This window comes from Lissotriton helveticus, chromosome 2_1, assembly GCF_964261635.1.
Source record: "Lissotriton helveticus chromosome 2_1, aLisHel1.1, whole genome shotgun sequence".
In the NCBI taxonomy this organism is placed as follows: Eukaryota; Metazoa; Chordata; class Amphibia; order Caudata; family Salamandridae; genus Lissotriton; species Lissotriton helveticus.
In genome coordinates, this window is record NC_136059.1 from 2044947839 (window position 1) to 2044973776 (window position 25938).

A 25938-nucleotide genomic window follows, 5' to 3' on the forward strand; every position below is an offset into this window, starting at 1 on the left:
ATTATATAATTACGAATGTAGGTTTGCACATGTTTGTGACTTCGTCAATGGTGCAAGATTATTGAAAAAGAGGGTTAGTTAAGTTTTCCAAGATATGGTACATTCAGATACCGATTTTTGATTGAGGGAATGAAATTTTGGATGCATTGTAAGCTGCGCACCCATCACCTTATGTGGCGCCTATAGCAAATACTGAGGGGGAACTTCGACATCTAATGCAGCAGTGGCTATAGCCCCTGTTGACCCAAATGTGATTCAGATTGAATGACCATCATAAATGACAAAGCCTATTGTACAACCTGTTATATCAAATGTCGTGCCTGCCCAAGTTGATAATGTTCCCAAAGTGATGCCTCCGTATGTTTCTGCTTTCACTATAAATGTACAAGCCCCTGTTGCCAGGGTCATAACAGCACAGCCATTAGAGATTTGCACTCCAGCAGAAGAATGGTCTTTGCAACACCAATAACACAGAGTGAGATGAACCTGTTTGAAGATGGGATGTTTCCTTATGAATTGAAGAAACCACAGAGAATAAAAAGACAGGGAACACTGAAAGTCAGATTCTCATTCCATAAGAGACAGAGAAATAAAGACCATTAAATGTTGTGAGGTTAAAAATGGAAGAAGAATAAGTAATTAGAGGATGTTTTGATCTTGAGCATGTAAATCAGTATCATGAAAGGGAGACGATATATTTGAGCAAAGAAATTTCTAGACGTGCAGTGCCTACTCATTATAAATTAACTGAGTTTGCCCAAAAAACATGAAGTTGATCTTACAAATAGCCCCCCATCACAGAGAAGTTTCAGGACACATTTGAATGATGAAGCCAATGAGACAATGTATTCTTCAGGAATGTGATTACACATTACTGAATTAGTCCAATACATACGTAGATGGAGTGATTTTGAAAAATTAGAGAGCAAAAAGGTAAAGAAACATGAGAAGAAAAAGTAACAAGTAAAGGCAGTTGAAGCTAAAAATAAGCCACCAACAGATGAAGGAAAAGCCTTGGCTTTCCCGTTGAGAGGAATGCCAGGTGAGGGTATATTCATGTACACTGGAGCAGAGGCAAGCTTGCAGCATTTACAAATGATTTTTCAAAACAGTGCAATTGTATATACAAGTTGACAGATTTTGAAAGTGCTTTGGACTGATTTGAATGTGTTTTCTATATTGAAGTACCATGTGATTTGTGGGCAGAATGTAAAATTGCTGTATGAAGGCCGCGTGCAGAGCCAACAAGAGCTGCTCACACTAATGCACCATCTCCTGTGATTATGAATAAATACGATTGGGTGATTGCATTTCTGAGAGGCAAGGTTCCTCCAAACAATACTGACTGGGTAAAGCTATAAAGAACGTAACAAGAGACAAAAGAGCAAGTGCATGATTACTATGAGCGATTGCTTCAGGTATTTCAGCACACAGTGGATGGAAACATCCTGAACAAGCGTTATTGAATTCTTTGTGTCTCAATTTCTTCTTATTTCTAGACCAGAAATTACCATGCACATACAACAAACCGTGATCTTCAGGCAGACAAAACCATTAGATGAATTCCTGAGGTATACAAAATAATGTAGTGAACAAGAGATGAAGCTGAAAAAGCTAAAGGAGAAAATTGTGCTTGCCCAGAAAATATTGACTCAAAAGGATTTTCAGAATCAGTTGCTTGTAGGTAATCAGAGTGGAATGAAAGGTGTTGGTTTGCAGACCTAAGGTTTTCTAGGAGGAGGATGTGTTTTTTACAGGGCAGAGATTCATTCACTTACTGGTGTAGATGTTGCAGCACTGAAGAAAATGACTCCTTATTACTTTTGTAACACAATTGGAAGACTGAATCTAGATAGAATGAGTGGAAAAGGTCAAATGCAAGGATGAAATCAAGTGCTAGTGCAGAATGTACCCGTTCACCAGATGCAAGTGCTAATACAGAGACAGGTTCCAATGATGCAGGTTCCACAAGCCCCGATCGTTCCACAGAATATGGAAAGTCCTAGATTGATTGTGTATCAAATTCCCTAGGCATACCAAACCCATTTCAGAATCAGAACCCATTTCAACATTGCACTATGCTAGAAAGTGACAGATTTGGCTTTGATAATTCATATGATGGTGCAACAGGGAGAGGAAGATTGCATGCTTGGCGCGGTCCTAGAGGGAGACCACAGTGGTCCATTTGTTGAAGGAGAAGTTAATGGCCATCAAATGTCGGTTTTGATTAGCACAGATGTTACCTGTTCCACTGTTAGAACAGTGGAAGTACCAGACCTACCCCTCTCCGGAAAGAGGATCCAAGCTGTAGGAATTACAAATAAACAGATAACAAACCCTATTCCAGAAAAATGTGCAGTAAAAATTGGTTCATTGAAGGAAAATCATCAATTTATTGTTTGTGATTCAAGTCCTGTAAACCTGTTAGGGAGAGGCCTGCTGTGCGAATTAAATTGCACTACTTTCTGTACACCGGATGGTGTTGAGTTTCAGACTCATGATGAAGATGTTGAATTTAAAATGGCCCAACAAGAAACATCTGTAGGATTGTATCCAGTGAGGACTATGTCCTGATTAAAAAGAGACTGTAAACCCAGAAGCATGGGATTTTGTAGGGGTGAACATCAGACTAACAAAAGGTGTAGAACCAGCTTCAATTACAGTGAAACCAAATGCTGTGTATTCGAGAACACTATCATACACTGTGACACCAGAAAAAGTTGCAGAAATAACACCAGTAACTGAAAACATGCTGTGGAAAGACATTTTAAAAGAAATTGTCAGAAGCCTTTGTAACTCTACAATCATGGGTTTTCAAAAACCTAATTGTAAATATCAGATTGTACAGGACCTTTGAAAGATTGACAGTATTGTTGATCCATGTTGTCCTGTGGTACAGAATCCAGCAACCATACTTTTTCAAATTCTGTGCACTGCAGAATGGTTTACCATTGTGGACTTCAGCCAGGCCATTGCCTTTAAATGAGTACTCCAATGGAGATAATAATGAACATGATTGTCTAATTGTCATGGAGTTATGCACTAAACCAAGGTCAGACATAAAATATGAACCTTTGATTGAGCCTAATTATGGATTTTTTGGCAATGGCTAATCCAGAGAAACAATGACAGTCCCTGAGATCAGCTATGCTCTTTGTACACTTTAATAAGTGGTGGATTCTTCATGGCTTTGAAATGTTAATTGCTCGTACAAGAGCCTGTAGTTTAACAGTCCAATAAAGAGTGAATATATTTACAGAAAGCCAATATGGCTTTGTCGGGTCCATGATTTCGGAGTTATGGTCACAAAGAGGTTCCTTGACCTCATCTTGCACCTCAATTATAAATGGGGAACTTGAAAGTAAACTGCTTAAGGTACTGCAAATCCCTACAGACGTTGCAGTTGTTAAATGTGCAGCTCACAGAAGCGGCAATGGATATGTCACAGTCTGAAACAGATGTGTGCATGACGTTGCATGGAATTGTGCACTTGTGGCCTGAACATTTAACTGGGATTGCACAAATGAATCTGAAGAAGACACTGTTTATTCAATGTTGTATTTAGTATATGACACATGGGAAGAATTCAAGAGATTGCAAGAAGATATTTAAGAAGCAAAACAGCAGAGTTGAATTAGAGGAAGATGTGAGAAAAATGAAAATTACATTTGAAAGTCAGTAGATGGAAGACCAGTGTTGCCAGACAGTTCACTGATTCCCATGACACAACATTTCCATGGCCCAACACACCAAGGGAGAGATGCAATGGTTAAATTATTGAGAAAGAATTGGTTTATCCCCAGATTTAGAATGCTTGTAGAAGCATTGTGCCATCCCTGTGTAACATGTCAGCAGATGAATGTAGGGAAAAGAACACCATAAACATTAAGCCACGTAGTAAGATCAGGTGGTCCTTTCAACAGAATGCAGATAGACTTTATCAAGATGCCTGTTTTTTTGGGACTTCCAACAATGAGGGCCTAAGAATATTTTGTGCAGCTTTACAGGTTGAACATAAATTACACTGTAGTTACCAATCAGAAGCCTCTGGAATTGTTGAACAGCTACATGGATTCATAAAGTCCCGGTTGGCGGAAATTTGTGTTTCTACTTCACTGAAATGGCCAGAATCTTTGCCTTTGCTGTTGATGAGTCTCTGTAGTATTCTTGACAGGAAGACTGGTTTATCTCCCCACAAGATATTAATGAGGTGTTTCAATGAGACTGCATTCAGTGCCTTCGAATGCACTTTTGAATAACACAGATGACATGATACTCGTCTACTGTAAAGGATTGGCTGATCTGCTGCATTCAGACTCTTTCTGGGTTGAAGTTGCAACTCTAAACTAGTGCGAGGAATAGTACTATGCCCCTGGAGACTGGGTATTAGTGAAGAAGCACATGGGAATTCTAGTTTAAATGAGAGATAGAACGGCCCCTTCCAGGTAATTCTCATCACAAACATTGCTGTTAAGTGTTTCAGAGCATTGAACTGTGTGCATGCATCGCACACTCAGTGAGTGAGAAATACATAGGAGGAGATTGTATTCTTTAAGCCAGAACCAAGGGCACAGGTAATCCCGCAGGAGAGACAACAAGAGGAAGAAAGAGGTGAAAAATTGCAGACAGTCAAACCAATCCAGATTCCTGTGACTTATCAAAATAGAATTGAAGTCTCTGAAGGTGAAGAAGAAGATACAGGTTCTCAACCAGAGATAACAGTTGGGAATACACCAGAACAAACAGATAATCCATGTCCAGGAACAAGTACCGGATCAAGAACAGTGGCCCAAAATGCTGTGTTACTATCAAAGTCAAATTATGTAATATTACATGTATATTAAAAAACAAGATCAAGTCACTGTTGATAACATCTCTCGAGATGGCCTCTCCATCAACACCGGGTAAGTAAACCAGATGGACAAACACGCAAACAGGAAAAATGGTCCCAGGAAATTGTCCCCAATATAGCATATATGGCCGGTGCATGCATTCCTAAAACACCATAAAGTTAGATGCCACATGAAGTTAGAAGCACTCAGCAAATCAGAGCACAGCACACACAGTACATGCAGTGATCATGTACTCCCCATACCGAACTTCTGTGTCGACGCAAGAGCGAGACCCTTATGCAATCTCTATCAGGTGGCCTGATTTACAACTCCATGACCGGGTCTGTATTCCTTTCTCTAACATAAGACCTAAATGGTTTTATGATGCTCCAAAGAGTGTACACAAAGGCCCTCAGAATGAATGTATGTTGAGACAGTTCTCAAACACGTTTCTGTAGTTGATACCCTGCCGAAGCATTTAATTAAACCAACTGTTCCTGTTTTGCCAAATGCCTCCTGCCTTTTGTTTTTTCAAGGTACAGTAAACTCATATTCCAGCAACATTTTGGCAAGCCATATAGGAGAGATTGGTTCCTTAAGCTTGACTGCAGCTGAAGGAAAAGGCCCTCACCAGAATAGATTGATATCTGCACAACAAGGAAGGTGAGCAGATGCCGCAATTGATTGAAAGTTCTGTGGAATCCATGAGTCAGAGCCCCATCCTGAAGCTGTTGTCAGTGGGAAGAGACTTCATCTCATCCTTTGTCCCAGCATTTGGCTTATGGAAAATTAGGAAGAAGCACTCAAATTTAACCTGAGCACCCTGTCACCAACATATTGCCTATTTTATGTGCCCAAACTGAGTGCTCCCAAAGCGGACCCTTTTTTCGAGAGTCATAATGCTTGGAAAGTTGAAGGTTTTTTAGTTGCTTGGACTGCTGGGTGTAACACAGATGGTACGCTTGTCCCCTGGGTGTGATGCAGGGGTGAGGCCTCACCGTTTGGACCACCGGACATGACACAGAAGGTATGCATAGGCCCTGTGTTTGATATAGGGCCTAGTATACGTGTCGGCTGTAGAAAACATGTGTCAGCGCCCAGAAGCACTTCACTGCAAACCCTCTGGATTTTTCAAAATGTTTCTTTAATTAAGAGTTATTTACAATATGACAAGTTTATCTTTTATTTATTTTGTTTTACTTGCTTTTCTCTACTTCTTTTTCTGTTATCAGACAGCTTATGAATTGAACTTCCTTCTTATTTTTATGCATATATCTTTAACATCACGATGCTTCTCTGTGTAATTCTCAACATGCAGTACTCATTACTGACATTCCTAATGCATTTCGGTCCTTAAACCCTTCGTCAGGGGTCTCTGAAATTAACAAAGAAAAGGTGTGATGTATTTTACACCAAAATAGGCTACTTTCCAAAGTGAAAAGGGTCAAGATGTGTCATCAGTGCATATTTGCCACAATCAAAGTTACTAGTTCCAAATTCACATGCAGCCACCATAAATGATTCTGTGTACGTCAAATAGACGAACGGTGGGTGCTACTCCATTTGACCAAAATGTGAACTCTTTCATGCGTGGTCAACAAAAAGTTCTACCGGTCACTATGGTTCTTCTAAAGCGCATAAAATGCTGATGCTCAGTAATAAAGTTGCATCCAAGTACTGGCGTAACAAACTGCTTGATCGTGAATAATGTGCCTCTAAAACCCACCTTACAAACACTCCACTTACTTAATTTAAAAATGGGCCTCTGAATGAGCCACAACTAGCACAAGAGATTTAAACATCAGCCACTGTAATGTCCTCTCAATGCCATGGATTGTGATCTTTAGTTATGGAAGCCGAAACCCTGAATTTGCAAGCTGCCCCACCAATCCCAAAGCTAAAGAATTAAAGATGCCTCTACCCTGATGAGTGCGCTCACTCTGCTTTGAGTCCTTGAACACAGTAAAGTGTATGTCTGATTGTATACGCGACCTATAGAGCCAAGGAGACGTGTATAAAATGTGACTAGAACAATAAAGAAATTGCAAGAGCCCAGAACTAACTGAAAAGGAAAAAAGTGAAAGACGCCATCCTTAAAAAGCACACACATTTAATGAAATTAAGTTATATAAACTTTTCTAACCCTATGAGGTTATATGGGTACACTACTATTGTATCCACATATGTTCCTGTAAGAGAAATGACAAAAAAATCCATGCAATGCATCAAGTTCAAGTTTATCATTCATTCCATGTGGCTGCATGGTGCTGAGTTGTTTTATCCAGAAGAATTCCAATTGAGAGAGCTGTCTTTGATTGTTCATTCCTGTTCTAATAGTCAACATTTCCAAAATGAAGAATCACAGTTGTGCAATATTATGACCTGCTTCTAACCATTGTGTGGCAACCCTGAAGGTCCTGGTTTTATTACACATGTTGCTTTGTTACTCAAGATTTGATTTTCCTCTCAGTTTTTCCAACATACAATTTGCCAAAAGGGCATTTGAGAGTGTAGCTCACGTTTTTACTATTGTAATCACCAGAATGTTCAAGTTTGATAACATTGCCGTTTGTGGAGTGTGTGAAAGTATTGCCTGTAATTACATTATTGCAATGCACACGTTTAAGCATTTTTGTGTTCCTTTGAGAAAGGTGTCTTGAAATAGTTTTTTGTAGTTAATGTTTCTTTGAGATTTTTTTAGATTATCTGAAAATAAACCTTGGACTTCTGGTTCATTTTGAAGGATTTCCGATCTTTTGTTAATGATACCAGTAACTGAGCCGTAGAGGAATATTTTGAGACGCATACCAATCTCCTAGAATCTATTCCGGTAGTTTTGTTTAACAAGTTACTTCTGTCCAATTTTTCTACCCGGTTCATGGATTGATCCAATATGGATTGAGGATATCATCTGTTTTTAATCTAATCTTGAAGACCTCATTGGACATCAATAAATCTTGCGGATCTAATATGATTCTTTTCAAGCTGATGAATTGAGAAAATTAATGATTTTTTTTAAGACCTGATTGATGAAAACGGTTGAAATGAATCTGTTTTTTCTATGTGTGGGGTTGGTGAAAACACGTGTTTGCATTCCAGTGTGGGTGATTTTGATTGTTAAATCTAACATTATTACTTGTTTTTGGATTTGGTGAGTTAACTTGATGTGGCTGTCCCTGGAATTTAATGCAATCATATTGTCCTCCAGTGTTTGCAGACTGCCTCTCCATATTACAAGATATTGTTGATGAATCTTTTTTACATGACCAAAAGATCCTGCCACTGCTCATCCTGGATTACCACTCTGCTTCAAATTTGGCCAAGAATGTTTTTGCAAATTATGGAACTCCTGGAGGTTTTTTTCTGTGAATAAAAATCTTGCCATTCAAAATAACTGTGGTAGAAACAATTGCACTACTTCTTGAAGGAATACTTTATTGGCTCCTATCTCTTCCTGTTGAATAAGGCCCACTCTACCGATTGCATCCCTTCACTGTGTAGAATGGACATATATAATTCATTGACATCAATAGTGCATATCACTTATTAGATGTGTCATCTGGGGGTAAATTGGTAATGCTGTTCAAAAATGCTATTGTCTCCTTGATGCATGTTTGCCTCTGTTGTACAAACGATTGTAAGAAATAATCGAGGTATTTTCTAATGGGTTTGTGTATGGATCCACAAGCAGACACTATGGGTCTGAATAGTAAATCTTGTGGACTTGTGGTAGCATATACAGCTTAGGTCTCCTCGGGTATTGAACAAACTTGGAGTGGTGCACTACCAAAAAGTATTTTCAATAAGTAAGGCTGACTTGTTCCTTTATATCAAATAATCCTTTATTTTAAACGTTATCCGACAACATGAGCTCCAGCCAAGCTCATGTTGTTGGATGATGTTTAACTTGTCATGTTGCAAATAATTTATAATTGAACAAACATTTTGAAAAAACCCTGAGGGTTTTTGTAGTGAAATGCGCCCGGGAATTGCCAAGTGTTTTTCACTGCCAGCGCGTATGCTAGGAATATATTGAAGTGCAAAAACAAGACGTTGCACATTCCTGGATAGCACAGGGAGATGAAAACAGATTTGTGGCTCATCCACACACAGATTAGGCAAGATTGGATCAGAACAGAATCTCCACCAACACACACAACAACAAAGAACTCTTCGGCATCATCAAAGAGTTTGCCCAACCCAACAGCGAGTCTACATACATCCCACCCTCCTAGGACCTCTTCGACAGACTCAGCGCTATCTTCCATCACAAAATCAAGACCATCTATGACAACTTTGAAAACAACAATCCCCACGAGGGACCTCCTCCCACCGCTCCCAGCAACACACAGCTGACACTAGACAGCTGGACTGCCCTCAGCATTGAAGATACCCTGAAGATGATGAAGACCACCCACTCCGCGGCTCCCACGGACCCCTGCCATCACCACATCTATTGTTTAAGGCAACAAGGGGACCCACTAGGTAATCAAGGACCAGGGGTAACAGTTATACTAGGCAACATAGGTCCTTAACTAAAGCAAAATACATCCACGGTAATAAATGACTTTATAGACAACAATGTGCTATAAGAAAAAACTTGTCCAGCCGGACAATGATTTAATCAATAACATTGATTGGCAAGATAAGGTGAACAGTTATACAGTGGGATACAATCCTGTATCAAGTACATATAACACAAGGAGGAAAGCCAAAAATATTTTAACAAACAGGGGGAATTGACAGGCAATTCTAGGGTTGGGTGGGCGCAGGTATCAAATTAAAGTTTGTTCAAGCTGACCACATGTAGTGAATACAATTGGGTAACACAATGGAAAACTAGTGTAAAACGACATAAATGTCGACGGCGTTTCGATCCTGTATACAATGAAGGATCATCATCAGGACTAAAGTTACATTGCCTGATTGTTAAACATAACCCTTCAAGTTGAGAGGGTCAAGGATGGGTAGGATCAACACACCGGTCAGTATTCTGGGGATGTGTGCTTGAGTTGACCTGAAGGGAGCAATTATTGGTTGTAGCGCCGCATATGAGGGTCGCCAACGTCTAGCTCACCACTTGATAGGGATCGAGGTACAGTTCTGGAGAGGTTCTTATCTTCCAGTGATTACAGGAAACTGATACGAGCCATTGTGCCCGATCACGTTCGTGGGACGATTGATCTTCATTGTCAAGGAATCCCCGCCAAGCACTGCCAAGCTACATCAGCGCTGATAATGGTATAAACTCCGATCATGGACCAACAACGTGGCGGTACCTTGACTATCAGATCCTGGTTCCCTCCGCTTCCCAAGCACACATCCCCGGACTACTGACCGGTGTGTTGATCCTACCCATCCTTGACCCTCTCAACTTGAAGGGTTATGTTTAACAATCAGGCAATGTAACTTTAGTTACCGCGTGTACCGCTCAGAGCCTCCACTGGCCGTCGGGCAGCATGCATTAGGAGTGGGCTATGTTTTTTTTGGACAAAAGTTACCATTTGTTTTGTCAGTTTTTTATTGCTATCTTTCTTTGCCTCTCTCTTGTCTCCCATCATCGCAGTGTTCAGATGTTACATTTGCGATGTTTTCAATATTCTTGATGTTGTGGTGCTGGAAAAATATTATAACAGTTTTTTTCTGTTGAATGTTGTGTCTTGTTAATGACTTAGGGGCACATGCATTAAGCTATTTTGCGATTGCAAACGTTGCAAATCGCAAAAATTGGTCATTTGCGGTCGCAAAATAGCCATAAGCAATGCATGAAGCAAATTCTCAGAATCGTCCGTAAATTCATAATTTTTTGCGATTACCTAAATACTGAATCTGAATGTGCGATTCTGTAATAGGTAATCGTAAATTGGTAATCACAAAACCTATACATGAAAGATTTGCAAAATCCAATTCTGCTGGAAATCGCAAATTGCATTTCTTAAATAAGAATATATGAAAACAGGTAGTAACCATTTTAAAGTGAACAAATCAGGTGGTAACCATTACCTCACTACTTAAACAGTCCCAGAATGCATCAGAATGTTTCACAATGGCAGCGCTCTACGTCATGACTAGGAGCATGAGGCTAGAAGCAGCAGCAAAGAGAAGAAGGAGAATACAGGAGCGCATTTTCAGAGTGCAGGTTACAATGTTAGGACAGACAGAGGAAGAGATATATGACAAATATCGGTTGAATACAGACATAATCTATGATCTCATAGCCGAATTATATCCACTGCTGCAGCATCAGGCTCGCACGACACATGGCATCCCAACTCATGTGCAGGTCCTATGTTCTATAAACCTCCTAGTGTCAGGTAGCTTCCAGGGAGTAATACCTGCAGCTGGAGGTGTCTCTCAAAGTGCCCTTTATTTTATTTTATTTATTTAGTTTTAGAGTTTTATATATGCTAGCTAGACCGGGAGGTATCATAGCGCTTTACATAAGGAAACAGCATGTTACCAGTTATAGAAATTGAACATTAATTAGAGAAAAATTACAAATTCAATACAGTTATTTGCAAGTCGAGTGTCAGGATAAAAAGAACAGGGGGAGCTGGCAGTCAATTGGAAGGAGGTAGCAGTGGAGAAAAAGGCGAGACATATGTCCGAAGTCCCGCTGGGTAGGTGACGGCCAAAGCGGTGCGCCAGGGCCAAATCTCCCCTACAGCTGTCGGTGCAGCTCTACCGGGAATCGTCCATGCGGTTCCGGCTCCGCCGGACGAGTATCAATTAAAAAAAAATAAAAAAAGGGAGAGCTGGGAGACCAATTGGAAGGAGATAGCAACGGAGAAAATGAGAAACATATGTCCGAGGTCCGGCTGGATAGGTGATGGCCAAAGCGGTGTGCCAGAGCCAGTCTCCACTATAGCTGTCGGTGCAGCTCCACCGGGATTCGGCCATGCGGTGTGGGCTCCGCCGGAATTACAAAAGTATCACAGTACTATAAAATCATATCACAATTGTGCTCAGAATATATTGCCCCCTTAAAATAATAAAATGGTCCAAAGTGATTATTCATGCTCAAATATCAAATTATCTGTACAATGTCCTTAGTGCCAACCGGATCTATATTGTGAAATTTTGATTCAAAACTTTATTCGGTATATATAAACAGCCATAAAAGTGGATACAGGAATAAAAACAAGTACAAGCAATTAAAACCTGTAGGCACAATCCCAGACAATACCTAAAATTTATAAATAACATCATCCTTGTTCACTGTATACAGTTAATAGGCATCAAATCAAATTAATAATTCTACAGTCCCCCAACATGTAAAACATGATACTTTTTCGTGCTATTGATTGCTTTCAAGATAAAAAGTGCAACATTAAAATAGACCCTGCTATCTATCGTTCAAGTTAAGCATACATTTTAGGGTGGTTTTTCCAACTCAATCAATCAATCAATTACTCATTTGTTAAGCGCACTACATACCAGCGAGGGTCTCAAGGCGCTGGGGGGGTGCTACGGATCAAACAGCTAGGTCTTTAGTGTTTTCCTGAAGATCAGCAGGTCTTGGGTCTGTCGTAGGCTCAGTAGGAGGGTGTTCCATGTCTTGGCAGCCAGGGGGGAGAAGGATCTCCCGTTGGTGGTTGTTCTTCGGATGCACGGGACGGTGGCGAGTGAGAGGTCGGTGGAGCGTAGCTGGCGGTTGGGGGTGTAGAAGGAGAGCAGTCTGTTGAGGTAGGCTGGGCCGGTCTTGTGGAGTGCCTTGTGTGCGTGGATGAGGAACTTGAAGGATATGCTCTTGTTGACGGGGAGCCAGTGCAGGTTTCTCAGGTGGGGGGTGATGTGGCCGTGTCGTGGTACATCGAGGATCAGTCGTGCCGAGGCGTTTTGGATGCGTTGTAGTCGATTGATGAGCTTGGTCGGGCCTCCCGCATAGAGGGTGTTTCCGTAGTTGAGTCTGCTGCTGACAAAGAGCTGGGTGACTGTCTTTCTTGGATCTGTCGGGATCCATCTGTAGATCTTACAGAGCATTCGGAGGGTGTTGAAGCAGGAGAAGGAGACGGCGTTGACTTGCTTGGTCATTGATAGCATTGAGTCGAGGATGATTCCCAGGTTGTGTGCGTGGTCGGTGGGGATCGGGGCATCTCCCAGTACTGTTGGCCACAGGAGTCGTCCCAGGCTGACCGGTTGGAGCCGAGGATGAGGACCTCCATCTGGTCCGATTTCAGCTTCAGACGTCTGACCCTCATCCAGTCGGCGACGGCCTTCATTCCTTCCTGGAGGTTGGCTTTGGCAGTGATGGGGTCCTTGGTGAGGGAGAGGATGAGTGGAGTGTCGTCGGCGTAGGAGATTATGTTGAGGTCGTGCTGTCTGGTGACATGCGGGGCCGTGTAAATGTTGAACAGTGTCGGGCTGAGGGAAGATCCTTGGGGTATGCCACAGATGATCTCAGAGGCTTCGGAACGGAACGGGGGAGGCAGACGCTCTGGGTTTTGCAGGAGAGGAAGGAGGAGTCCAATTCCAGAGCCTTGTCTCGGATCCCTGGGGCTTGGAGGCGTGCGCGTAGTGTGCGGTGGCAGACGGTGTCGAAGGCGGCAGAGAGGTCTAGGAGGATATGTGCTGCAGTCTCCCTGTTTTCTAGCAGGGTCCTGATGTCGTCGGTGGCGGCGATTAGGGCGGTCCCGGTGCTGTGGTTGCTGTGGAACCCTGACTGGGAAGGGTCCAGGATTCTGTTCTCTTCGAGGTATCGGGTTAGCTGTCTGTTAACGATTTTCTGGATGACCTTGGCCGGGAAGGGGAGCAGAGAGATGTGTTGGACGTTTTTGAGGTCTCTTGGGTCTGCCGTGGGTTTTTTGAATAGGGCGTTGATCTCGGCGTGTTTCCAGCTCTCTGGGAAGGTCGCAGTCTCAAGGGACAGATTGATGACGTTGTGTAGGGGTGCGATGGAGCTGCTTGCTTTGTTGAAGACGTGGTGCGGGAATGGGTCTGACGGAGAGCCGAGTGGATTGTGCTCATGGTCTTGTCGGTGTCATCGACGCTCATGCTGGTCCAGCCTAGCAAGGGGACGTGGGTGATGGTGTGCGGAGGGTCTGTTGTGTTGCTGTCTGTTGGGGCTGTCTGGGTGTTGAAGCTGTCGTGGATGTCTGCTATCTTGCGGTGGAAGAAGGTGGCGAGGGAGCCGCACAGGGCTTGCGACGGCGGGATGTCGTTGGTGTTGGAGCTGGGGTTAGAGAGTTCCTTCACGATGTTGAAGAGCTCCTTGCTGTTGTGTGCGTTGTTGTCGAGACGGTCTTTGAAGGAGGTCTTCTTGGCAACCCTGAGGAGGTGGTGGTGGCTACGGACGGCGTCCTTGTGTGCTGCATGGCTGTCAGGAGTTTGTTCACTGTGCCATTTCTTCTCTAGTTTCCGACAGGCTTGCTTGGAATCTAGGAGTTCTGCGGTGAACCAGCTGGCCCTCTTGCTGGTGTCTCTGTGGGGGGGTTTCTTCAGCGGGGCGAGGGTGTTGGCGCAGTCCACGATCCAGCGTCTGAGGTTGTGGGCAGCAACGTCGGTGTTGGAGGGTAGAGTGGGTGGGCTGAGAGCGAGGTTTGCATGTTGTTGGTCTTCGGTGATTCTGCTCCAGCGATGGTGGGGGATCTGTTGGGTGCAGTGGTGTGTGGTGGGTTTCTGGAAGGTGAAGTGGATGCAGCGGTGGTCAGTCCAGAGGAGTTTGGTGGTGTGGCTGACTGAGACGTGCGGGCTTGAGGAGAAGACGGGGTCGACCGTCTGGCCGGGGTAGTGGGTGGGCATTGTGATTAGTTGTCTCAGTTTGAGGTTGGCGAGGTTGCCGATCAGGGTTGTGGAGTTGTTGTGGAGGTAAGGGCGTGCGTGCTGATGAAGTCGGCGATGGATTCGCAGAACTGGGGGTGGGGTCAGGGGGTCGGTAGACGAGGGTACCTCTGAGGGTGGAGTTGGGGTCTGTGTGGATCTGGAAATGCATGTGTTCGGCGCTGCTGAGCACGTCATCAGTGCTAGTCGAGACCCTGATGCTGTTCTTGTGGACGATGGTGATTCCCCCTCCGACTCCGTTAGTGCGGTCTCTGCGGGTGATCTTGTAGCCGTCTGGGATGGCTATGGCGATGTCGGGTGCGGAGGAGTTGATCATCCAGGTCTCTGTCTGGAAGACGATGTCCAGGGAGGTTGTGTTGAGCAGGTCCCAGAGCTCAACCCCGTGTTTGCGTGCGGAGTGGGTGTTCAGTAGTATGCATCGGAGGTGGTTGAGGTCTTTCTTGGCGGGTGGTTCGTCGGCACTGTGGCTGGTGTAGCTGCAGTTCCGGCAGGTGAAAGGACCGTGTGGGCGTCCTTGAAGCAGTTGTGGGTCCGTCCGGGGTTGAGAGCGTGCAGAGTGCTGGCATCGAAGTGGTGGCAGTCGTCAAAGCGGGTGCGGGGGCTAGGTGTTCTGGCACTGGGCGGGGTCCAAGAGCGGACGGGCGCAGATGGTCTTGCCGCGCACCAGCGGTGTGACCGCGCAGTGGCCGGCATGTATGGGTAGGTGGGAGTGAGGAGCAGCTGGGAGGCGGGAGGCGGGGGCAGCGAATGGGCAGTCAGGGGGCGGAGCCACAGGGGATGCAGCGGCAGGGGCGATGAGGGGCGACGAAGGAAACAGAAGGCAAAAGGGCACAACAATTGCTGGGGAAACGAGTGGAACAGAGGGCAGAAAGATCACAAAAAGGGCAAAAAGGACACATGAATACAGGGGGAAACAAGTGGCACAGAAGGCAAAAGGTCACAAGAAGGGCAAAAAGGGGCCGCTAAGCAACGTAAGGCAAAAACGGGCAGAGCGACTCGGGGTGCCGCGAGTGGAGCAGAAGGAAAAACCGGGCAGAGAGACACGGGGGCAGCAAGGGGGACAGAAGGGAAAATGGGCAAAGAGACATGGGGGCAGTGAGGAGAACAGAGGGAGAGAGCGGCCACAGACCAAGTACAGGCAGCGGGGGTGACAGACAACAGCAGTCACAGACACAACAATGAAAAAGCAGTCACTACAACGGGAGCAATAAAAGAAAATACAGGCAATACAATGGAGGATGAGCAAACCTACGGCCTACCACTGGCCAGCAGGGATGAGGCGCAGGTGGTAGCCTGCGGGTGGAGAAGGGCCTTGAACTTCCTCAGCAGCGGCAGCTGGGCAGGGAGACACCGGTGGTGCTGTGCGGAGGGGGAGCGACCTACCTGGAAGGGACAAGGGTCGCCAACTCATTCCTTGACACCATATCACAGAGGATACACCACCACATAAGGTTCCCCACAACACCACAGGAATTGCAGCAAACCAAATTTGATTTCTATCAGTTAGCCATTTTCCCTACATAGTTGGTGGCATTGATGGTACACATGTAGCCATCTCTCCCCCCTCAGTGAATGAGTACATTTATAGGAACAGAAAACATACCATTCATTGAACATACAAGTCATCTGCAATCCCAAAAACATCATCACAGACATAGTGGCTAGTTACCCTAGCAGTACACATGACTCCTACATCTTCAGACACAGTGGCATACACAGATGTCTCCTTGCGGGTGAATTTGGAGAAGGATACCGGCTTGGTAGTGGAGGAGTGTGGCTCAATGGTTAGAGCGGCAGACCCTGATGCAGAGTTCTGGCCCGGGACCAGGGTTTAATTCCCCCCTCGGCGGGTCTTGGGCTCAATTTCCTCGGACCTGACAATTCTCACCTCAGTGGCTATTCTAATCATGGGCCCCACGCTGCAACTCTGGGCAATAGCTTGCTTAACCTCCACACCGCCCCAACAGTGCTAGGATGCCTTGCTTCACCCTGGGGGAGCCCGGGAGTGGACACTTCACAGGGAAAGCCAGGAAGGGTTCCACAGCGGTATGAGTAATAGCGCCAGGAAACCGCTTGGTGGCAGTGCGCTCTACAAATACCTTGACATTTACATTTACATTTTACATTTACAATTTGGTAAACAGATGTAATACTGTCTTGCAGGCTCTTCCGCCATTGTCAAAAATGAATGGGTTGGGGTATTGCACTCTGTTTAAATGTAAACTTAATCGTTTGTTTGATAAGTGTGCTGCGCTAGATTAGTGCCTGCTGAACTGTGTGTACAAATGAAAGTGACCTGGTATCACTAGATATCCAGGACTCTAGCGCGCACAACAAGTAGAAAAATTCTTCCAATAAAACGTTTAGTGAAAATATTTTTATCAATAATTCGTCAAGAATTCATCAAATGAAGTATATAATCAGTTTAAACAATCATCTTGAAAGTAATCACAATCACAATATTTATATCATATTTGCTTATGACACAAAACAATATGTGCTAAAAACCCAATGCATTTCGGGGTAGATACCCCTTCATCAGGGGTCTGTAATAAGAGAAGGAAAGAAAAAGAAAGGAAACTCTATTACTAATGATGCCTAAGAGAATTTAAACTTTATATTTAGTAGATATATGAATTCCTTACCAAAATTGTAGATTCATGCGGTAAAACTATACCGAATGAAATGTATCATAGTTTACGTACAATCTAAGGGATCAGTGAGAAAAAAGAATTTTTTAATAAGATTTTATAATGTTATGTTCCTATATGCAAAAAGGAGTCAAAATATAATATTACCTTTATCTTGGTTATGAACAGTCTGTCAAAAAAAGTTAAAAATTGTGGGATGTTTATAAAAAGGAGTGAAACATCCGTTACATAACTGCGTGGTGTGCTTGAACATTTAAACGAGAGGCTCACCTACAAATCTTGCGTGTGGCCACTATATTAGGAAATCTAGAAAAGAATCAATAAAGTTATGTGGTTTATTTTAGGCATGGCCAAGTTCATACGCTATAAAGTGAAACATAATACTAATCAGGGATATTTACCTGCGAGCCTCGACACGAGTGCAGATGGTCTCGCTCATATGTGTACTTCGCGTTATGCTAGGAGAAGGAAAATAGTATTGCATTCAGTAAGCTGAATTGCTTAATGCTGGTTACTTTTTTATGTCAAAACGACTACAAAATAAGTCTTACCGGATAAGTAATATTTTGACTTAATCTTACATCTCCACTTGCGAAACACTGGATTGAAATGGGACACACAATAGCCCAAGTGCGCTTTCAGATTATAGAGCAGGTCCCTCAACGTTTAGGATTAGACATTGCCAAAATCCTTCTCCAAAGGGAAACCTTTTGGATACGCAAATTACAGACACTGACCCCAAATGGGCTAAATGATAAACTGGAAATGGTTTGCTTTCTCTAAAAATCGTAAAAATTGCGAACTGAAATACAGCTATAAGCTACCTGAGCAACGAGGGCTTCCATAACGGAGTGACACCCTCACAACAACACGCACACACAGTAACATAAGCGCTCAGGTGAACACAGCGAATTTAAGATTGTAAATAGGCAGATATAGATATGATTTAATATTGATATTATGATTTAAATACTCCTTTTTGATTTATTAATTCAACATCACAATGTGTATTCACTGCATTAGCTGGAATGTTATTATTTGATGAACATTTTAAATATAATGTTTTCATTTCTCATTGCTTTATGCTCTTTCAGACTATCTACAGCAGCTTACATGCCCTAAAAGAGTATCTTTGAAAATAACATCCTTTATTCATTTAAACACATAATTGTGTATTTAGGCACGTTTAATATTTCCCTCTTAATAATGGCCGCCGACCACTCGGTTCGGCAGTCCTTCCTCTATATCGGATACCATTCTAGTTCGCACTAAAAAGGGACTACGGTAACGGATGTTCTAACAGACATCACAGATCGTGCAGGGACGCCGCTATTAGGTCAAAATAATACTTATCCGGTAAGACTTATTTTGTAGTCGTTTTGACATAAAAAAGTAACCAGCATTAAGCAATTCAGCTTACTGAATGCAATACTATTTTCCTTCTCCTAGCATAACGCGAAGTACACATATGAGCGAGACCATCTGCACTCGTGTCGAGGCTCGCAGGTAAATATCCCTGATTAGTATTATGTTTCACTTTATAGCGTATGAACTTGGCCATGCCTAAAATAAACCACATAACTTTATTGATTCTTTTCTAGATTTCCTAATATAGTGGCCACACGTAAGATTTGCAGGTGAGCCTCTCGTTTAAATGTTTAAGCACACCACGCAGTTATGTAACTGATGTTTCACTCCTTTTTATAAACATCCCACAATTTTTCACTTTTTTTGACAGACTGTTCATAACCAAGATAAAGGTAATATTATATTTTTACTCCTTTTTGCATATAGGAACATAACATTATAAAATCTTATTAAAAAATTCTTTTTTCTCACTGATCCCTTAGATTGTACGTAAACTACGATACATTTCATTCGGTATAGATTTACCGCATGAATCTACAATTTTGGTAAGGAATTCATATATCTACTAAATATAAAGTTTAAATTCTCTTAGGCATCATTAGTAATAGAGTTTCCTTTCTTTTTCTTTCCTTCTCTTATTACAGACCCCTGATGGGGGTATCTACCCCGAAATGTATTGGGTTTTTAGCACATATTGTTTTGTGTCATAAGCAAATATGATATAAATATTGTGATTGTGATTACTTTCAAGATGACTGTTTAAACTGATTATATACTTCATTTGATGAATTCTTGACGAATTATTGATAAAAATATTTTCACTAAACGTTTTATTGGAAGAATTTTTCTACTTGTTGTGCGCGCTAGAGTCCTGGATATCTAGTGATACCAGGCCACTTTCATTCTTCCGCCATTGTGACACATAGCAGTGAGTAATATATTTGTTTTACACCCTGTAGGTGATAGCGAATATGGTATGTGCTCCTTCATACTGAAGTCATACCTAAATCCAAGTACCCCAAGTGAGCAGCGAGATAATAAGGCATATATCGCCACATGCAATGTGATTGAGAGGACATTTGGTTTACTGAAATCTTGGTTCTGCTTCCTCCACAAGACTGGTTGCGCATTGCAGTACAGGCCAGATACCTGCTGCAAAATTGTCGCCACTTGTGGCATGTTGCACAACATTGCTACTACTAGAGGCATACCGCTGAAACTCTATAATAGTGATCCTGAGGGAGACACACAACCAAGGCAACCACCGCAAATGGCATGCAGACCAAGTGCAGCAGAGGGGAGACAGGGACATGCAGAAATCACTCAGCATTTATTTTAAGGTGGGTAATGATGACACAACATGCTCAACTGTTTAATGAAACAAAATGTGGTAGTGTTAATGTACATGTACCTGGCTTCACCCTGGGGGAGCCCAGGAGTGGACACTTCACAGGGGAAGCCAGGAAGGGTGCAAACAAGTGTTGGAAAAAAATACATGACATTGCAATGGTACTTAAATGGCGGTCCAGTCAATGTTCATGCTACTGGTTACCTCACCAGATTTTTAAGTGTCCAACAGTCACTTTTTTAGGCCACACAGTCCTGGCCTTTCAGTTGGCTCTGCCACATCCCTTGTGGAGCCTTCGGTGCCAGTGGTGCTCCGAGTACTGTGCCTCCTGGTTGTTGTTATTGGTGCCAGTAGGCTACTGAGGCTGGAGGCCTCCTCAGTCTCCCCTCGCCCAGAACTCTGTTGCCACCAACTGCAGCAGTCTGGAGTTGCTCTACCACATTGATGACCTGGATAAGGCCCCACATCCCCACAGCAGTGGCTCATCTCGACTTGCATCCCCACAGCACGACGGGTGAAGCTGAGCTGTGGTTGTGCTCAGCCGATTGATGGCCCTGGTGTAACCATCTAGGAACACCATCAAATGATGATGCCTACTACGTTGGGATGCATGGTTATCCAGCATCACCATGCACAAGTCATGCATTGCTTTGGTGACATAGCAAAGTTTTCATTGGTGACACTGTCCTTCCACAACAGCAGTGGTGAGCTCCTTCATGCAGTTCTGGATTTCCCCAATGTTTGTGCCAATGTTCCAAGTTGGGCCTGCATTAACTTCATGTTTTTACATTGTAGCTGCTGGACCTTGAGCATCTGTCCTTCCAGCCCACCCCAGACAGCAGACCCATTGTCTCCTGCAACTGCCATGAGTGCCCTTGACTTTCGCCTACGGAAATGTCCGGCTCTGCGCCACATTGGTAACTCTGGTATTGTTGTTGGTGTATGGCCAGCCTTTGGTGTTGGAGTGTCAGGTTGCCTCTTTTCCTCACTCTCCAAATCTGGCAGTGGTGGCACTTTGGTCTTGCTTCTAGTGGGTGCAGGTATCGTTGATGCTGCCACTTCTGTTTCCTCTTCTGACTGTGCACCATGTTTGTGTGTGTCATGGACATCAACAATGTCATTCTACTGCACTGTTGCATCTGTGATATTAAACAGTGCAAGTTCAGTATTTTGGGATGTACATGTATGTCACATTGCGCATGGCATTGTTTAATAAAGTTATTTAGTTACGCACAAAGTATAGTTTAATCACTTGCTTGGTGTACTCTGTTGCACTAATTCTGTTTTGATCCCTCCTTGCCTTTCTCTTTTTCTGTATGCTACTACTAACATGCATTTGGATGTGGCAAGTAAAATATGGACTGGAGTCTGATTTGCTACACTAAGCAGGATCTGCATTGGGGGCTAGTGTTTTTTAGATTTATCTATAAATGATTGTTTGCATTGATCTTACCTAGTGAGGTACCAGCCTGTTCAGAGCAGTCAATCTGTGTGATGCCAACAACCGCTTCCGGCTGCTGTGTTAACTCCACCATGTCCTCCAGGGGTGTGTTGGCACATTCCGTAGATGGTCCCCCTCCAGTTTTTTTGTCATCGGCAAGCCTTGCAGCCACCCTTTCTTTAGCATGGCTATGCAGGTCAAACCAGCGCTTGAGCAGGTTGGATATTGAGCGCTGTGTGAACCCCACTGCATTGACTTTTGATTGGATCCCACGCCAAATCTTCCTTTTAACAGTCTCTCGGACCTGCAGTGAATGCTTGCCAAACAGTTTGTTGTGGCTCTGCACGACTTCCTCAATGAGGACTTCAAGTTTGTTGTCACTGAATTTCAGCTTCATTTTATGCCCTTCAGCTTTAGTGTCCCCTGTTTCAGAAACCATGTTGGTGTTATTCCACATATTCTGCTCACAGTAAAGCGTGTTTGTGCTCAGCTTCAATAGTCTGCCTCCTCCTCAGCCTCTCCCTGTGAACAGGTGTGAGCAATCCCAGACTCATTTCGTGGTCGTGATGTCATCAAGCTGCATCAATCTGAGGAAATCACTATTTGCGATTCTGTATTTGCGGATTCGCTTTTTACGATTCAGTAATACATAATCGCTATTAGCAATTGCGATTTTTACCGAATCGCAAAAATATAGTGAATTCTTTGATGCATGATTTTTAAGTAATCACTATTTCGAAAACGCAAATGGGATGTTTTATGCATGTGGCCCTTAATGTGCGTATGAAGAACTTACCATTACGGCTAACTGTTGTTCCATGTCTGCTATTCCATCGCTAACAATTCACTTGTTTTGAATTTAAGGAATGCACGTTCTTTTAGGTTGTATCCCTTCATATGCATTGTTTTTTTGTGAAAAGTTTATTTTTTATGCATTTTTGTCTAAAGGTGAGCTTAGCGTAACATAGTTATTGTGGCATGACACCATGTACATATTTTGCCATGATCAGAGTGGAAACTTAAGATAATTTTGACTCGAGAAGTTAGAGTATATTGTTCCCTTGAAAATTTCCCAATTAAATCATGGAGTTGCCTCTAACCCACATGAAAACCGGGTTCCCCATGCAGGCAAAAAAATTAGATACGTTTTGCTGTTAATGGCACACACACACTAAGGCATACGCGTTTCCCTGGTCAGAGGCGGGAACTTTTGACTCTAACATATTAGGACACACGAGGGAACAAATTCAGACCAAATATGTAGGAAAAAAGGAAGCTAGAAGAGAGGCACTGCTAGAACTGTGAGCCATCTTTGAGGTAGATCAGAACGGCAATCCAGCCTCACAACATACAAGTAAGGCATCTTATTCTCCTCCCGCTTATACAGCAGTGGAGGTGCTCTCTGATGCCTGCCATCCCAACTGCTCCCGCAAAAAGATACAGCCACCCGCCGGTTGTGGGAGCCAAAGGGCCCCGCATCGGGCAGCGAGCTGCCAGATTTGGGACTGAGAGGCTACCAGACTTGCAAGCCCAGGCAATTCCAGTCTCATCCCAGCTCAGTGCAAGGGTTCCCTGAAGTCTGACTGCCTATCCACTGTATCCAACACATCAAGCCCATTCAGCCCCAGTGGCGCAGGGCACCATGTACTTTAACACATCCATTAGAACACTCACAGGTGGCCATGAGGTTCATGGCTGTTCTGGACAGTGACACCACTAGTGGGGGTGAGGAAGTAGGCCCCAGTCGTCCAGGGTCCAACATCATGGGGTAAACCACAAGGTATACCTCCCCACGGTATTCTCAGGTAGCAGGAGAGACGACTGAAAGTGAGTATGAGGGCAAAGTCTTACCGATAAGAACTTCAAACAGCATCAAACGAAGGAGGCAGCCACGCGGGAGTTAGCGGAGAGGCACGAGTTCAGGGTGGGAAGAGCGAAAACTCTTGCTGCGGGAGCATCAAGGGAGAACAGAGCAGCACACTCTCCATTGAGGGAGAATGTGGCCAGGACGAGGCTCCACACGGAGAGGTGTCCGAAGCACAACCAGAGGGGAGGTACCCATTGGGAACCCAAGCCTCACAAGATCATCAGCGTAGTAGAGGGGTTAGCCAAGAAATAAAGGATCAAGGTAGTCTTGTTCAAACCCAATTAAGACGTAGGAGAAGTAGCATGGACCCTTTATGTGTACTCGAGGAGAGCAGCGACGAAGAAGTATGCCGCTCCCCTGAACGCACCAATCAGACAAACTGACCCCCAGAAAGGTAGTGACTAGAGAAGTAGGTCAGGTCTTTGTGCAATCATTTTTCCACCTGCAGCCTGTTGGACCAAAAGGAAGGGTCAATATGATAGACCCTGGCTGGAGGAAGCATCCCTTGAACCAGAGGAAATGGCCATCATGGAAGACTGCATCCAGCACTGAGAGGGAAATCCCAAATCGAGTTTTCCCTACATGCACAATTTGCTGAGAAGATTGGGGGCGACATTGGGGAGAAACCAAAATATGCCAGTTGTTACAGAAGGGCACAACAGGACAGAATGTGCTGTGAACTCAGATGGATAATAAGCGGCACAGGGCTAAACTGCCACAATTGATGGATGGCGCAGGAAAATGGATCTCATGTTTTGATAAAAGCACCACAGGAATAAATCTAGCAGTTGGCAATGTCAAGAGTCTGCTCCGCAGCCTCAACAGTGAGCAGACCGACATCCGTTTCACCCGAGCCTGTATCCCAGCAGTCACTCTAATCAACACCGAGCAAGACGGGCTGTGTTCAATTCTTGCAGGCACCAGATATGGACAGCCCTGGGGAAAATGATCCCTGACTGCCCAGCTGTAGGAGAATTGATGGCAGAAAGCATGAAACCTGGGGAGACTGTAACAGACTTTTTGTACCGAATGAGGGAATGAGGGAATGCTGGGGACATGAGACAGGACAGCCATGGACTGACACAGACCGCCAGCTTGCATTCTTCTGTAACATTCTTTAAAAAAGGCTGCCCACCGAAATTCAGAGTGGACTGGACAATGTAGTAAGATTAGACACCAAACCCTTGTTAGAAATACAGGCCCGCATATTACACTACTACAAAAAGAAACAGGAAAAGAACAGGGAAAAACAGGAGCAAGCCCAACCAGACACCGCTAAGCTGGTCCAACACAATTTGAAAAAGACTGCCCTCGAGGGGGCAGTATTGGCCGCAAATGTGCAAATAGTACCAGTCTTAAAGGGAGCTTTGCCTCAAAACCCCAGAGGGTTTCCACCATTCCTAACAGCAGTGGTCAGGAAGGCTAGCAGTAGCCAGATCTCAGAGAATGTTTCTATTGCCACAGAATGGGCCACTTTGCCGACCAGTGCTGGTTAAAGGTGTGTCATGAGCAAAGATTGATAAGCCTAGGTCAGTCCTCACAAAATATCCATCCACAAAATCTAGCCCCAACCAACCCGATCGCACTTTACATTAAGCTACAGTGAAATTAGTTAATGACCAGACCACCGCAGCAAGGTTCAGGTGGTTGACTGAACACATGGACACAGCAGGAGCAGACAGGGAGCCCAACCCAAAAGGGACAGGGTCTGCAAAGATAGCAGAGAGGGGTAACTGTCTGGGGAGGTAGTATCTTTGCATCAACCCAAAACTCAAATATGTAGTAGATTAAAATTCCCAATGCACAACATACATTTCATGAACACCTCAATACAAATTTCAGAATAACAACTAGTAAGACAACAATTTCAAGACTCTACTTGTGTTCCAGAAACTCAGGGCTGCTGTGCATTGCATCAATCAGGAATCTGTACTAAAGTCCACCATAAGGGAGCCCAGAGGAGCCTAGAATCCATTCTGCTGCTGATCCCCCAGGGCAGGGTTGACTGACCATGACATACAGAAATTCTGATGAGTAGCAGGGTGGCTTCCCTGACCAGCGCATAAAAACAGGCACCCATGTCCCCTCACCCAAGTCACTAGGATGGGCTGTAAGTCGAATGGACCCCATCCTTCAACTGCCTTCAGGCCAATGGAGGCCCCCCTTTGGTTCCAAAATAAGGCAATGTTACAGTATTGGGAGCCAGATTTACCGTGCCCTTGGAATAGTGGTACCCCCCTATAAATCTCCAGCCATTCACTTACCATTGTATGGCACATACTCAGTAGGGAGCTTATGAGAACAATCAATCATCCCAGTCCATTACCCACATCAGGCAAATATGACAAAGTTCATGCCTTGCACTGAACTATCCTTAGAGCAACATCCTTTCCCTCAAAGTTCTCCAAAATTCCCAAGCCTGCTCGTCGGGCCATGTCCCTCCAAAACTTCGAAGATAGTGTGTCCCAGGAATGGAAGTCTTTGGATACAGCAGGGGGACAGCAGGCCCAAAATCTCAGCTGGGGCATAGCTGAAGGGAGAGGGGTGCCAGAAAGGGGCAGGTCTGCATAAGTCCCTCACAGTCTGTGCAAGATCAGAAGTAGGCTCACCACAGTACCCGATCTAGCGACCAAGCTGACAGCACAAAAGGC